A 13,854-nucleotide genomic window follows, 5' to 3' on the forward strand; every position below is an offset into this window, starting at 1 on the left:
CTCCGTCGGGGGGGAGGGGGGGGGGAAAGAGGTACAGCAGCTCAGTGGTAGAGGCAGGGGATGGGCGGGTGGTTGGGTAGGAATAAATACGCGTGCGGCTGATGTGAAAAGTGATCGTCTGAAAGCTGAAGCATCTTGGCAAGGCTTGCACTGCCTGCTCGATTGAGAGGCATCACCCTATTTTAAGATTATTTTGAATTGGTTCTGAGGATCCTCCTGTCTGCAGTTCTCTGCTTACCAGCAGCCAGAGGCTGACGCTGTGCTGGGCAGGAGGGACCACCTCCCCATGCCCAGTGTGGCCACTGCCAGTCCCCAGATATCACGAGCAAAATCGATGTGACTGCCCCAAGCTCTCCAAAGGAGGAGAGGGGGTTAATCAGCTGCATGACTGTTCCAACACACTTGGTGTCATTTATCTTCTCTGCCTGTGCTCAGCCCCAGGATGGTGGGTTTGAAGGGGAGTTAGGGCCAGCACTGGGGCAGGAGACACCGAGTGAATAAAAATCCTTCGCAGTCTGGAAAATAACCAAGTGCTTTGCTGCTTGGAAGAGCTCACAGATCCTAATTTATAATACTTTATAAATGTATGAATGTCTTAAAAATATATGAAGTCCTTCTCTCCCACTGAAGGTAACATTTGTGATGGGAGCCAAGCAACTGCTGGGTTGGGCTGTGCAGGGGGAGGAGAGAAGGGCACTGTGGAAGGTGATGGATATAAAGCCAAAAGCCTGTGTGTGAGATCTGCAGATCCCAGGCTGTGCTCAGCAGACCCGTTATATATAGTGTCTTACGTTAAGCTTTTGTTGTTTATGTAACACAGAAAGTTTGGGATCTTCTGACATAGATGAGGCAAATATTCCTAGTGGCTCCCTCCTGACCCAATGTATAACCTTGGCCTTGGAGCTGTGCCACCTCCTCCGGCTCTCCCCACCTGTGATAACCGGGATAATGACGTTTGCTGCTGTTGGAAAAGCAGCGCTGGCATGGAGAGCTGCGAAATAAACCGGGATGTTTCACCAGGCTAGGATGTGGGAGGCTGCGCTCAGGGTCTCAGCCAAGAGCTGATGCCTGAGTTTGCCTAAGACACGGTGCATCTTTTGTCTCCCCTTCTTTAGGCAATATCCTCTTTGGGGAGGGACTAGCGCAGTGAGGACCAGATGTACGTTAAGCCCTTGGGGCCATATTGAAATGCAAATGGAAATGAAATAGTGTATTACTTGCAACAGCAGTAATGGTGGTACAAAGATGAAAGCGCTGTGTTGGTAGATTGTGCATCAAAAGGGGATAGCTGGGTATCAGCCCTGACAATGCTTCATCCTGTTGGGAAACCTGCATGCCATGCAATGTTGTATTTGGGGGGTTGAGGTCATTGTTACACAGATTATTTAAGCCTGGATGCATTTTTAGCTGGACTTTGTCTAAAGAATAAACATAGCCAGGGCTGTTTTCCAGTCATCAGCTAAACAGCCAGATCGAGGGCTTGACTCGGTGATCCTTGCAAAACATTACTGGCCGTCTTCAAAAAAAAATTCCCAACACATTTTCCTTTTGAAAACGTAATTGTGCATAAAGTGATACACATTATTTTTACTTTGCAAATTATTCTGGTGCCTGGACTGTGCTCTGCTTCTCACTTGTGTGTATGGTGCTGTGCTTCCTCTATGTATCCATGTATGCCTGAGGTGGCAACTTGGAGATGGAACTAGTCCTCTTCCAAGAATAAAAGAGCTTGATTATCTTCTTCTGAAAAAACAGTGGCCATAGGGACAGGGGTAGTATTTTTGCCATGCTAGGCACGTCTGGCTTGTATCTGGCTTGACTAACATAGTCCCTGTCCTGCTAGAAGAGCCTGTTGTAAACTGGGGGCTCCAGCTCTTTCTGCCAGGCTTGTAGGTCTGTTCTTGCTTTTGATTCAATCTGTAGGACTGCTTTTTAGTAGAGACACCAGTACTGTTCAGATTTTGCAGTGAGATAGCTAATCCCCATTAGTTATCCCATGCTAGAAATGCACCTTTGATGGCAAGGAACACAATATGTTAATTCCTCGCTACGCTGAGATCAAAGCTGGTTGTGAGATGTCAGCCTGGCCCAGGGCTATGGTGACTTCTCCTTTCTGCTTAAGATTTTTCAAAACTGTGTAGTGGCTGGTGGATACTCAATCTGAGACATTCTGAGCATTTTTTTATCCCCTCAAGAATCAGGCATCTTTTCAAGACAGCTTAGGTTGGCTACCCTGCATGAAAATCTACTCCCTTTGAAACTCTTGGCCCACAACTTCCAGAATACAGCTGGGCAGGCACGGCAGCTTCCTCTGCTTCAGTGTAAAGGTCACTTATGATGTGTTGTTAATGAATAATTATTACTGCATGCTTTCCTCTTTAAATGGCAGGGGCATCCTTGCTACATAAAACATTAAAAACTTGTTAAGGTGGAAAATACCGATGAACAGATGAAAACCGCATGCAAAATCCTAGCCCAGTGAGAAATGGTTGCAAGCATTGATCCGAAGGGGAGCGGGGACGTGCTCTGGCAGGGAGGAGTTTGTGGAGGTGGTGTGTCCTTCTCCAGCAGCTGTTGGCTCCAAATGGTATTTCTGGGCTTGGGGCAGTTGTTTGAAGGGGTTGGGTTCCTCAAATCCCAACATGAAAAGAAATGCAGACCGTCTGGATAGGTCAAATGGAAATCAAGAGCAATATTGTAGTCGATAATACACTGCATTTGGTTTTCCAGTAGCTGCTTGGATCTTGCAACATTTGAAGTATTTTAAAATTGTGTTTTCTAGTTTGAAGACATTTAGTATAGGAACTGGACAATGGCCAGACTGGGCCAGAACAAAAGCCCACCCAGCCTTGGTGGCCTGACCCCACCTATTGCCAAAAGGTGCCTTGGAAGGAATGGCAGAACAAGCAAGTGCACGTGGTTCTTAAAAAATTATGGGGCATCTTCTGGGAAGGGGTTCCCCACATCACCTGCCCTTTTCATGAGGAACTACCTTCTCCAGGTTTGTTTTGAACCTGAATCTCACTAGCTGTGATCGTTTCACCCTTCATCACTTGTTGTTCATCACTTCTTTCATCCTTCATCAGTTGTCTCAGCCTTGCAAAGCAGGGACCATCTTAAAGATGGATGAGATTGATCAACAATATTATTCTCCACTTTTAATTCAGCATGGAGAAGAACACATCTCTTGGTGCTCACCGGAGGTCCTGGGATAGCTAGAATAATAGGTTATGTTTCCTGGGGTTATGTTAAAGAAAATGAATCCTGTAGTAGAGTGTTTATGTTGAAAAGCTTGAACTGTGATGGGAAAAACTTGTACCCACAGGAATGAGTACCTGTTAGCGGTGGGCTGAAACTCTCTGTTGTCTTATCTTTGCTCAGACCTCAAAAAGAAAGATATAAGAGGTGGAGAGTTTCTCGTTCTTGTTTCTGCCTTGCCTGGGGCAGGTGTGTTCACCTGCTTGTTGGTGTAGAAGCAGATGGGCAGTCCTGTGCTCTCCAGAAAGTTATCAAAAGGTTTGTTTGCTCTTCTCTGATAGCTGCAACACCTTACCAAAGTTCAGGAAAATTGGCTGAAGAGCACCAAGACCTGTGTGTTCAAACCTAGTGGGTAGCTTAGTGGTTTTATTGCTCAACTGGCTGCTGTCACAGTGAAACTTTTCACGTTGCCTTGGAATTTTTAATTATTTAGTGGAAAATGGAGTTTATTGGTGGTATGTCTTCCATTTCTGTTCCTGCTGATTAACGAGAGTGTACAGTACTGTCTCGTACCGTACCTTTTTATTAGAGAGGTGGGAGTAATTTTCACGCCTGTGTCCCTGCGTATGTCTGAGCAAGGGGAGGCAGTGGGAAGATGGGTTCAGTGTTGCAGTTTGCTTATCTCTGTGTAGCTGCCAGACCTCTGTGTGTATGTTCCTGCAGGCACCTCTCTCATCTTACAGCTCACGCACACAAGTCATCATTGTATCTTGTTGATGAAGCTCTTGAGGAGAAAGGAAGGGGTTTGGCTGCAGCCAGAAGTGATCATGTGGCAGGTTATGGAGGGAATGTTTAAACCACTTTGCAAGAAAATCAAATAAGGATGATTTGATCCTTGGTTTCCCTCTTAATGAAATCTGGAGGAGAAGGAAGAAGAAGAAAAGTGTCTTGAAGTTTTGAAATGGTTTGCTGTGTCAAGGTCTGATCTGTTCTCTGATATCAGGAAAGGTATCTCCACTGAGTGTCCAGGTTAGTAGGTGGAGGAGACACTTTCATTCATTTATCTTTCATCAGCCAAGCTGCTTTCAATCATTTATCAGCAGTCCTGGCTAACCGGGGAGGTCCCAGTTGACTGGAAGTTAGCAAATCTATGAGAAGGGCCGGAAGGAGGATCCAGGGAACTACAGGTCTGTCAGCCTGACCTCGGTGCCAGGGAAGGTTATGGAGCAGATAGGCTTGTGTACTATCACACGGCATGTACAGGACAACAGGGGATCAGGCCCAGCCAGCATGGGTTTATGAAAGGTGGATCCTAATCAACGAACCTGATCTCCTTCTATGACAAGATGAGCAAGATGACCTACCTAGTGGCTGAGGGAAAGGCTGTGGATGGTGACTACCTAGACTTTAGTAAAGCTTTTGACACCATTTCCCACAGCATTCTCCCAGAGAAACTGGTGCTCATGGCTTGGACGGGTGTGCTGTACGCTGGGTAACAAACTGGCTGCACGGCCGGCCCCAAAGAGCGGTGGTGACTGGAGTGCCACCCAGCCGGCACCAGTCACGAGTGGTGTTCCCCAGCGCTCCGTGCTGGGGCCAGTCCCGTTTAATCTCTTTATCGATGACCTGGACAGGGGGATCGAGGGCACCCTCGGTCAGTTTGCAGATGGCACCGCGCTGGGTGGGAGCACTGCCCTGCCGGGGGGCAGGGGGCTCTGCAGGGTCTGGGCAGGCCGGGCCGAGGGGCCGAGCGAGCTGTGTGAGGGTCACCCCGGCCCCGTGCCGGGCCCTGCCCGGGGGTCACACACAGCATCCCCCTGTGCTCGGCCTGGTCAGGCCGCCCCTCGAACCCTGTGTTCAGGGTTGGGCCCCTCGCTACAGGAGGGACACTGAGGGGCTGGAGCGTGTCCAGAGCCGGGCAGGGGCTGGGGAAGGGGCTGGGGCACAAGGCTGGTGGGGGGCGGCTGGGGGAACTGGGGGAGTTAGCCTGGAGCATAATAGGCTCAGGGGGGACCTTATCGCTCCCTACAAACTACCTGAAAGGAGGGTGTAGTGAGGTGGGTGTGGGTCTCTTTTCCCAAGTGACAAGTGATAGGACAGGAGGAAATGGTCACAGTTGCGCCAGAGGAGGTTTAGGTTGGATATTAGGAAAATTTTGTTCACTGAAGAGGTGGTCAGGCATTGGAACAGGCTGCCCAGGGAGGTAGTTGAGTCACCATCCCTGGGGGTATTTAAAAGATGTGTAGGTGTGGTGCCTGGGGACATTTTTTAGCAGTGGACTTCGCAGTGCTGTGTTAACAGTTGGACTCGATGATCTTAAAGGTCTTTTCCAACCTAAATGATTGTATGATTTACAGAAACTGATTGCTTAGAAATTCAGCTAGATCTTGCATAGTGCTTCAGACCTCAATGTATGTTGATAGTCCTTTTTGTCTACAGGGAAACCAAAGCGTGGCAAGTCAGGAGGTGACTTGGAACAGTTAGTGGCCTTGTGGTGAAATCTGGATGCTGATTTTGGCAGCAGAGCAGTGTTGTGTGCTCTGGATCACAACTGGTAACGCTCAACATGATAAGAATCATCGGGGATCAAACGTCCTCTTGTCACCACAACAGTTGTGTAATCGAGGCTGACAACCATATACTGTTGTTTTTCTTTCAGCCACCCAACTGTCTCCATTATAGAATCACAGAGTGGTTCGGGTTGGGAGCGACCTTTAGAGATACCTAGTCAACCCCCGCTGCCATGGGCAGGGACATTTTCATGAGACCAGGTTGCTCAAAGCCCCGTCGAACCTAGCCTCGAACACTTGCAATGAGGTAGCATCCGCATCTTCTCTGGGCAACCTGTTCCAGTGTCTCACCAACCTCAACACAGGAGATTTTTTTCTGTGTGTCCAAGCTAAACCTATCCTCTTTCCATGTAAAACCATTGTTCCTTGTCCTATCACTGCAGGCCTTGGTAAAAAGCCTCTTCCCCATCTTCCTTGTAATCCTCCTTTATACATTGACAGACTGCAATAAGGTGTCCCTGGAACCTTCTCTTCTCTTGAGTTCTTGTTGCATTTCCAGTGATAAATCCCTCTAAATACTTCTGAAAGTGCCCAGAGAAGGGCACCACCATCTCCTTATTGTTGTACGTCAGAAACTGAATACATGGGAGCAGCATCAGAGATGGGGCTGGTGGAGATTCCCACCTATCTGGAATTAGGAAATTGTCTAGGAGTACAGTACTGAATCTTAGAATATTACTTTATGTTGTTGTATGTAATATGGGAGCCTGGTCACCATGGAAACAGGCATCTAAATAGAAAGTTGAACTGAAAGGGAATGTACCCAGTTTCTGGGGTGGAGCTGTTGAGCTCATGTCATCCAGAAAGCTTGGACACGGATGGAGGGTAAGTGCTTCTCCTTCCATGGCATGTGCGCACTGTGGTCCAAAGTGGTTTAGTCTTCCTTATGGCTTGAGAAAACTATAAAACGCCAGGAAGCAGAAGACGTGTCCAAGAGCATGTGATTATTTTACTGTTTTCCGCCTCTGAAACAGTCAGAGTTTCAACTTTGTGGGACAGTCTGCTCAGGAATATTTTTTGTTTCAAAGTGGATTCCAGATGCTTGTGAGTGCATGTTATCAAGATGAAAGCTAATAGGTGACTTTATTTCCCCCCAGCCACCCGCCCACCCCCCTTTATATACTATCTCTTCAGCATCTCTTTTATAACTTGTCTTTAGAGAATCGCTGCAGTTATCCAGCCGTTTTTTCCGTGCCTTTCATTATTGTAACAGAAACAATCACTGGAAATTGCATGATGGTATTGGGTTGTGCTGTATTCCTTCCTCAGGTCATTTGACGGGAGGTTTTTTTAATAGACCCAAAGGAGAAAGGTACATTTCTGTAAACATGAGAGAAGTCCTAGATGTGCTGTAGCCACTTGGGAGAAAACTCCATTGTAAAAGAGGCTTTTAAAATTGCTCATGTGGGATTTGCCATTAAGTGTGTAAAGAGGAGAGAAATGGACTTCTGATTTGGCTGACGACTTGCTTCTCATTCTCGAAGAATTTTAGGAATGTCTTTACTTCCTTTTGGAGGGCTTAAGGCTAGTGTGTGATTGCAAGGGCTAGAGAGTTGCTTTTCTTCCTGCCTCACTTCTCTTTCAGCCTAGGTTTAGCTGCCTTCCCGTGCTTTGACTGAAGTTTGTTAACTCTTGAAATACCAGTGTATGCAGAGAAAGAGGCTTTTAAATGTCAGCAGTTTCTTCTTTTGCAAAACCTGACTGATCTGAAGATCTAGGATGTCATGTAAAAGGTGTTGCTTGCTTCAAGGAGTTATCAGGTATTTTCATACGTTGTGCTGTGGGTTGAACTGAGGAAACTGATTGGGATGTGGTAACCCATGCTTATCCTTCATCACTGTAACAGTGGCTATAAACTCTGCTAGCACTTGTTTGTGCACTGTGCTTCGATCGTATTCTTACCCTTTGAGCTAAAATACACCAGGGTGTCAGAGCATCAGTGATTGTTCACGCGCTGGGGAATACAGGTCAGACTGGCAGCAAAGATTTGCATGTCTTATTCTCTAGAAAATGGAGAAGTATGGGAATTTTGTCATACTGTATTTTGTATAATATGCAAATGGTCTTTGCCCAGAAGGGCTTAATTACCTGTCAGTAGATTGAACCCTTGAGCAAGCTGTAGGGAGCCATGAGCTTTGCTGCGGGGGCTCTATGTAAAGAGCTGGGCAAGCATCCCCCACGTGGTCCCATAGTATTTCTTCTTGCTGAAGCCCTTGGTTCCTCAGAAGCAAAAGTTTGGGTTTCTCAGGTGAATAAAGTAGAGCCCCTAGTTTGTTTCAGCCATCAATCACCCATTGTCAACGGGAACTGAGGTCTGAATTCACACATCTGGTAAGATGTTCTGCCTGCCACTGCCTCACCTTCAGCTGGCTGGTGAGGAGAAGCTCAGTGCCTGTAAAGCTACGGAATAACAGGAAGGTAATCTTAGAAACCTAATTTCTAGATAGAGGGAATCTTCTCCTACTGACAGAGTTATCAAATTTAATTCTTCCCTGAGTTTCCCACTTGCTCATGTAATCTGCTGATTAAGTGAGTCATCTCTACAGTGTATTTGAATTTTGGTCAATGGAGTTTAAAATGGTGATTTTGAACCCTGTCCCACAGTTCAGAGTGAGTATGCTTTTTTATTTCCTTTTTAGCTCTGTCCTGCTGAGAAAACTGGCCAACTCTGAGCTTTGATTATTCAAGTGGAAGAGGGTGACAAGAAGACAAACAAACATCATTTAGTTCTTGGGGGCATGCTTTCCTGATGCTTGACCTTTTGGACTTCCAACATCTTCTTGTCCATTTACATGCATTACAGTTTTTCCAATTACCAGTGAATTAAATTTGGAATTGTGGTATTTGGAAATGTCAAGCAGAATCAATAGAAAAGCACTTGGGGCCCAATCTTAGTAGACTCAGCACATTTTAAAGCATATTTGAAATGTCCCTGCTGATAAATCTCAGAGGACCACGTGTAGATTATGAATTGAGGTGCTGCTGTTTGGGTACTGAAGCTGTCTGTGGCTTGCCAGGTGTGCTGTGGTGTGTTAGACATACATCAGTCTCTCCCTGGAGAAGACCTTCGAAATCAGGAGCTCTGAAAAGCATTTCTGCTGGTGGCAGCAGCATGGGAAGGCGAGGATGGTGGGATGTAGCAGGCACACATAAAAGAGCCAGGAAAGGTTCCGCCAAATTGCTGTTCCTTAAATCTCCGTAGTCCACAAGGAGATGCTCCCGTATCCTCAGCCCTTTGCCTGGAAGGAAATTTCTTTGTAGGCTTGCTTTGAAAGCTTTTCAAAACTTCACTGTGTGGGGGGGAAATATTTATGAACATACGTGATTTCACTTCCTCCTCCCATGCTCTTTGGAGACCTCACGCTGGCTGCTGAGGAGAGCAGGAGAGAACAAATGATTGTTTTAAATGCTATTTCAGAATTTCTTGCATATTGTACTTAGTGATTTGTGGCATCTGGTCAAAATCTGCCCTCTATTTTTGATTTTCAGGAGTGTAGCTGGAAATATCTTCATTTGTAATTAAACTCTAATACTTTCTGTCACTGAGGCTACGAAGTTTGGCGGCTGAAACAACCTTCTCAGTAGCTTGTTTGCACAGTGCTTAGCCCACAAGGGTCCATTTTTCATGCCAGAAAGCAGCCGTTCCTGTTATGAGCCAAATAAATGGGCTGCTTAATGTTTTTATAAATGCACACCTCAAATTTTTAAAAAAAGAAATTCTAAATAACTGTGTGCTTGTTTGAAAACTCGTGGTCTAGGGAGAAAACACAACCTCTCCTCTCTGGAAATCCTGTATGGAGCCAGGCATTTTCTTGGCATGGTGGTACAAAGGAAGCCGGGAGATGTCTCCTAACAAGCAGGGAGGATGGCAGAGCAGTTGGCATTTACCTGCTACGTTTGTGGCAGAGGTCCTGCACGAGGTGGCATTCTTGGGGATGGTCACACATGGATAGAGAGCAGCTCAGCATCTTGGGAAGTTTGGATGCGCAGTCTGCAGTTTCACATGTTCCCCACCCTGTGCCATGTGGAGGCAGGCGGTTGGTGGCAGTGCCCTTTTTGGATGCGTAACTTTGTGTTCATCGAGGCTGACTTGATTTTGTTTCTGTTCTCTCGGGTGCAGCGGAGGAGCGTGTATCTGTATTAAGAAAAAAAAAAAAAAAGATAAATTAGGCGTTTTTTTGGTGTTATTACTAATCCAGTTTGAGCTCTGCTGTCCAAATTGCCTCGTTTGTGACCCAAAGTGCATTTAAACATGAACTGCAGAAGCACCACGGCATTAAATGGTTTTGATTGATCTCCCTGATGGTTTTATTAAAGAACTAAAACGTTTTTTGGGGAGACAGATACAGTTAGTGATGCAAAGGGAGAAATCTAATTACATTTTGGCTTTGTCCTTAACTGAAATGCTATAAAATAGGATTTTTCTAATGGATAACTAAAATGATCTCTTCTTTAAATAAAATATAGAAATGACCAGCTGAGTTCAAGTCAAAAATGCTCAGCTTCCAAAAATTGATTAACTGCTGGCAACGTTTCTGTCCTGCCACACACCAGTCCAGCCAGTGACCTGGCCAAACCTCCATGGATTGCTCTGCCTGGCCAGAGGAATGATTTACTAAACCTTTTCCTGAGTGATCCTCCCCTTTAGGCCAAGAGATTAATCTCATCAGCAATCTGTGTGTGTGTGTGTGTGTGCGTGCGTGTGTGTGTGTACGCTCAGTATTTCACTACATCGAATAATGCTGTCATCTCACTCAGCTCCGTCTTCCTGAACACGAATCTGCCTGGTTTTATGGACTTGTAAGGAGCTGGGATGCTGCATGTCTCTTCTCCAAATCCTTCTCCTATCCACCCTATCTGACTTAAAATACCAGGGAAATTATTCAGAAGAATTAAACCTTTATTGCATCCTTTCCCTGAGCTGGCAGTAATGACTCTTTAAACATGCTCCCTGTATTTTACAAAACAGGTTTTACTAGCAGTTTGGGGGAAAATTCTAATAAAGATCTAAGTTATTTTGAATAATTTCCTTCTTATCTTTTACTGATTTAAGCCCAAGTTAAAAAAGAGATATATGATGGGGGGTGGGGGTGGGGATGGGGGGGGGGGTTGCTACACAGATGTCCGTGGAAGCTGTGAAGCGTGAGTCATGGTGTGAATATAGAAGCCCTGAGTTGTCATCCCTGGTGAGCAGAGAGGATGTATTTCTTAATATTAAAGTTCCTTTTTTAATTTTAAAAGAAAATGACTTAAAGCCTCCTGTCCTTTTGAGACTGGTTGTCAATGGCATCATTGCAGGTTACCATGGCAATATATGCTGAGATAATAGATTAACAGCCATTGATTGACTAGAAAACTTAGAGCTCTTTTATCGTGGGATATGCCAAATGTATTGACAGAAAACAAAATTCAAAGTAATATCTTCCCTTGACGTTACACCGTTGCTGTTCTCAGTGCTGCAGGGGGCTGGTTTTACCTGATCTGGCTTAAGAACCAAAATATTTTGCAATAGTTGATGCTGTACCAGGTGTTTGGGTTTTTTAATTAGCCAGGGCAGTGCCCATCCCTGCATCCAGCTGGCTGGAAGGGGCAAGCCTTGGGTGTTTGATTGTTCTGTGGCTAGATGTATGCTGGCCACGGACGTCCCCAAAGGTGGGGTGAAGTTTGGGCTTGAGAAAGGGGCTTTGCAGAGTCAAGGGGGCTTGTCTGTGTTATATGGGGCTCTGCCGTTCCAAGGCTTTTGTGGAGGAACAGGGGATGCAAGCAATGAGTCTTTAAATCCTCGTGTGCAGTTATGTACTTAACCACAGATGTCATCACTAGTTTGATGCTTTGCCTAAAAACGTATTTAGACCCTATTATTTAAGTACAGCAGGAATGAAATCACCCCGCTTGGGGAATAAGTGCTGGAGCAACACTTACTAATTGTGGATTCATTGTCGGCTCTGTAGAGATGCAACTGGCTGGTCTCTCTGGAGCAACATTTTCCAAACTTTCCCAGTCGTAAGCCTTTCTCTGGCTTAATTTTGGGATCTGGAATGCTAGCAATAACTATTACAATTGCTTCAGTTTGCAGTCCTGCACATAACTTCTGGGCAGGTGTCTGGGAGAGGGAGAGCTGGGGGACAGCAGCCCTCTTTTCCTGCCTTTCCTTCCCCTCCCAGTGTGCTCTACACATGCTTGGATCGTTGTCCCCCCACTGAAGGATGTGCCAAGATGCAGCCCTGTGTTTGAAGGCGGCTGTTTTAGCATCCCCGCAGGTGCTGAGCAATGGGAAGGGGCGGGTGTGAGCTGGCGCCGGAGTAGCTCATCCCAGCAGATGCTGAGCTGCAAGGTGAGCGCCCAGCAGCCTCTTATTTCCCAGCTCTGCTCAACCATGCTGCAGTTTGAGGGATAGCTCTTGAAAACAAACCCAAACCTCAAACAAAGGGCCCGACTTTCATAATCACACATGCAAGAATGCATCCACAGTTGCTTAATTGCTACATGCAATTACCCTCCAAATTAGAGGGCAATTACCCCAATTCAGTGTACAATCTCTGTCATTTTATATTATAAAATTACATGTACAAATAGCTATATAGGGACATAACTAAGTGTTTGCAAATAACTTCAGTTGCATACACAGTTTCATATATAAAGCCCGGTGGTTTTGACAGTTAGGCAAAGAGACTGTCTGGTAAATCACTCAGTGTTTATGCAGACTATTTTGACACGTCCCATCTTTTTGTATATACTTTCATTTTAGCTTTTAAAAAGGGGACAAGCAGAGATAAAGAGCTGAGATTTACAGCAGCCTTCAGCCTTGGGGAAGATATTCCCCATGTATCTAATTATGAGTTAGGAGCCCAGCAACTGCTAACACCTAGACCCAGAGTTGCTACACTGGATCTTGGCTATAATTTAGCAGCTGTTGGATAATGACACAGCCTCAGTGATCTGTCAGCAGCTCCAAATTAGAAGAGCAGAGTTTAGTCTCAGATCAGCAGCAAGGTCCCATGCCTCAGCAGGCTGAAGTCCTTCAGTTCAAGAGGACCCATTTTAATGAGCTCCCTCTCTGTCTTGCAACTCCCAAGTAGAGGAGAGAGGTCTTCCTGTGTCGCATGGCGTTTCAAGTGCTCTTCCCATCGTTACGTGCCTCAGATAGGTGCTGGGGGTCTTGCTCAGCAAAAACCTAGCGATGCTTCAGTCATTTGGAGCAGAAAATCAACCCGAGGGAACGGGCGTGACGATGGTTTCTCAGGACCACAGTAAAAATGTTGATTTCCACCCCAAAAATGGGTGGTGGTGGGTAGCCTTCCTCTGCCTTCATGATGCGTTGGGAGTTATTTCAGCTTCGTGGTATTTTGCATAAAGGTATTTCTGCGCGGCTTTTGTTTGAGGAAGGTGTCGGGAGAAGCCACATTGCGTCATCCCCGAAGTGCTGGGTGGATGCAGTGGGATGCAAGAAACCCATCTGCTCCTGCAAAGCCTAATTCTGCCTTAGACTTTGATTTCAAACAGGACTTCAGACTTTATTCCTTAAATGACTATTTATGGATTGTGGTATTAAAATGTTTACTGTTTTTGTCTGGCTGCTGCCATGAGGCTCTTTTCTATGGAGAAAACTGGGGCTGGTAGCAGGCTGCGCTGCTGGAGATGCCATGCTCCTGCCCGGCATGCGTGCTCATGCTTTGCTTGCTCAGCATTTTCTGCAAAGCGCTGCCAGTGCAGTGAGGCGGTTCTGCCTGCAGTAGTTTGTGCAGGCAATCGTCCAGCCGTGGTGGAAACATCTCCCCTGCAAAATGTCTATGTGTGAGGAGGGCCAGCAGATCCACCTGTGTTTGTACCTCTTGCCTGTACCTATTGGGAATCTCTGCTGGATAGGAAACAGCTTTTTTTCCTAACTTTTGCTTTGTGGCTGGCGGAGTAGGGTTAGGCAGGAGGGGAATGGGAGCCCAGTGAATTAAACCAGGTTCCGACAGCCATCTTCAAACACTGGCTTAGCAAATCTTTTACATCTCGTTGCGCCCAACTCCTGTTGACTTTCTGCCAAAAGCTTAGCAGCTCCCTGGTGTGTTTATTTTCCATCCTGTATGAGCAGGGT

General features: G+C 46.0%; 1 protein-coding gene across 1 annotated transcript in view; it reads left to right on the plus strand.

Annotated features, from left to right (window-relative positions):
- The window catches only part of ACVR2B (activin A receptor type 2B), a 108,158-nt gene that overhangs the window by 61,648 nt on the left and 32,656 nt on the right, over positions 1-13,854 (plus strand). The window lies entirely within an intron of this gene.

Source organism: Falco naumanni, chromosome 4, assembly GCF_017639655.2.
Source record: "Falco naumanni isolate bFalNau1 chromosome 4, bFalNau1.pat, whole genome shotgun sequence".
Taxonomy (NCBI): domain Eukaryota; kingdom Metazoa; phylum Chordata; class Aves; order Falconiformes; family Falconidae; genus Falco; species Falco naumanni.